Here is a 3,003-nt window from a genome sequence, read left to right on the forward strand (position 1 = left end):
AGGCGTGCACCACCACGTCCAGCTAATTTTTGTATTTTTAGTAGAGACAGGGTTTTGCCATGTTGGCCGGGCTGGTCTCGAACTACTGACCTCGAACTCTGCCTGCCTTGGCCTCTGAAAGTGCTATGATTACAGGCATGAGCCACCTCACTCAGCCACAACGTAGTGTTTAAAAACCCAACAAATTTGAAATAGAACAAAATAAAACTTACAGATATGAAAAATACAGTCACTACACCAGGTGCAGTGGCTCACGCCTGTAATCCCAGCACTTTGGGAGGCCGAGGCGGGCGGATCACCTGAGGTCAGGACTTCAAGACCAGCCTGACCAACATGGCAAAACCCCATCTCTACTAAAAATACAAAACTTAGCTGGGTGTGGTGGCACATGCCTGTAATCCCAGCTACTCAGGAGGCTGAGGCAGGAGAACTGCTTGAACCTGGGGGACACAGGTTAGAGTGAGCCGAGATCACGCCACTGCACTTCAGCCTGAGTGACAGAGCGAGACTCTGTCTCAAAAGAAAACAAAACAGTCACTAAAATGAAAAAATGGGGTAGAGGTCTCTCCTCATTTGTCTACCCATTTTCTGTGCCTGTGCGATGTCCCCTGCCGTCTGCTGTTGCAAGCCATTTACCTGGGATGTGCGCCCCATCTCCATCACCCTTTCCCAGGCCCTCTACTCAGCTGAAATGGAAAGAAAGGAGACCCGGGACGGAGAGGGCGTATTGCGCTGTGCGCCTGGTCCACCAGGGGATCCTCCACGTCCTCACTCCTCCTGCCCACCTTTGCTAAGAGGTGCTGGTGAGCACTCGGGACCAGCTGGCTGGTGAGGGAGGTGTGCGTGAGTACACGCTGCACACATTCGTTTGAACCTGGGCTTGGCAGGCAGGGTGGAAAGGAGCGGATCAGAGGATTTGTAAGAAGATCTCAGCAGGGAGGCCTTTAATCTTTGAGGCAACTGCTTGTACGGAGACCATGTTGTCAGAGATGACCTTGGAGGCCAAAGCAGTCAGAACTACTGGGAGAGCTGCCATCTCTTGGTTCAGGCAACTGAGCCTTGAAAGACCAGTGCCAGAATGTCAAAGATACTCCTTTCTGACTGTCCCTTTCACCCCTTAGTGACATGGGCAAGTTCCAAATCTACTCCTGCAAGGAAGCATCTCACTCCAAAGATTATGGAACTGAAGCCCTCAAAAGGACAGGAAATTAGTTACAGGTAAACCGATTTCCTGGAAACAGGAAACCAGGCAAATCAGTCACAAGGCTGGGATGTACAAGGAGATAACCGGCCAGGCACGGTGGCTCATGCCTGTAACCTCAGCACTTTGGGAGGCTGAGGTGGGAGGATCCCTTGAGCCTAGGAGTTCAGGACCAGCCTGAGCAACCTAGTGAGACTCCATCTCTAAAACAAAAAAAAAATTTTTTAATAAAGAAATAATGAGATAACTGCCAGGTGTTCCTGCCTTTTAGTCCCAGAAATCTCAGTGTGTACTTAGGGGCCCGCAGCAGAGAGAGAGGTTATCGCTTCCCAATGGCTGTGCTTCTGTGCCCTGGTACGGCCCCCAGATAGCTCTCATTCTCAGCAAAATCCTTGACTCCTAACCGGGCCCCCTCCCCTAATAAAAATCCCTGCCTGGGATGGAAAGATGCAGGCACTGCTGAACATCATGGAGGGAAAAAGTGATTGAAGAATGTGTATTTGGTGGCAGGTGCTGGATATGGACGGCACAGTGATGCTGGGGTACTGGACACAGCTTTGTCATGGGCTGAGAAGTTTAAGAAGCACTGGCAAAAGGGCCAGTTGAGGAATGCGTCTATTTGCCCCCTCCTGCCCAGCCATTCTCTAATTCCTATCAGACTGAGAGGGAAGAGATGGGAACCAATCTTCACTGAGCTCCTAATATGTACTATGCTCATAAATCTCATTTAGTCATAAAGAAAGCTCTACAGGAAGAGCATGATGGCTCCACTACCCAGACAAGGCTCCTGAGACTTAGAAAGGAATAAGTACCTTCTACAAGGTCTCACCACTGGTGAGTCATAGAGCTTGAACTTGAACCTTGCCCTGTCTTCAAACGCCAGTTTTTCCAGGAATTATTGATGCTTTTCAGTCCACTCAGTCTGCCACACAAAGTGAATGCTCTATAAACATTTTGCTTTAAGTTTAGGATGAATCACTTCTGCAGCCATTCAAGGTTTGCAAAATAAATACAGATTGCAAAATACACCACACTCAATTTCCTGAACATTGATACATAAAATCCTTGGTCGGCCTGGAATGTCATTTCTCTACTTCCACTCTCACCTCTCTCTATTCTCTTTCATTTGTGGGCCCTCTTCCCGGGTCACAGAATGTCAGCTGCGCAGAGTGAGACACACACGTCGCCTCTGCCAGGGACCCCAAGAATACAGTTTCAAAGAAGAAATGGGTGGAAGAGACAGACCAAGTCTATCCCCTGGGCAGGGACTCTCAGCTGCTAACAGAGGGGCTGGATCTCTAGTTTGTGACTTTATGCATCCAAAAGCCACAGACTGGCAGCGGCCACAGATCTTCATGTTGAGGTGTCCTTGCTGGTGTGAGACGCTTCCTCCCAGACCTTTGCAGGGATGGGTGCCCACGTGACAAACCAGGTTTCCGGCTTTCCTAGCCAGTCTCTCAGCTGTTCTCTCGGTAGTGTCAAGGATGAGCCCCATGTTATTGAATTTGCCTTGTATGGTGTCACCGTTTTCAACAAAAGTGGCTCAGGCCCCAACACCCATCAGTAAATTCTAAGCTTGTGGTAGTCGTCTTATACGGAAAGACAATTTATTTGTGGATGTGATTCAACTTTTCAGTACCTAAATAAGACCCCCAAAAAGGTCAGGGCAATACTTTTTTTTGGCTTTTTAAGTTTTTAAATCCAGACTTTTTGTCTAAGGCATCCTGGAATCCAACATCTGCTTATCACACTTCATTTTTTCAACACTGTCTAGGTCAGAGTCGTGACATTTTAGGTGATTG

Source organism: Colobus angolensis, unplaced genomic scaffold, assembly GCF_000951035.1.
Source record: "Colobus angolensis palliatus isolate OR3802 unplaced genomic scaffold, Cang.pa_1.0 Scaffold437, whole genome shotgun sequence".
Classification (NCBI taxonomy): domain Eukaryota; kingdom Metazoa; phylum Chordata; class Mammalia; order Primates; family Cercopithecidae; genus Colobus; species Colobus angolensis.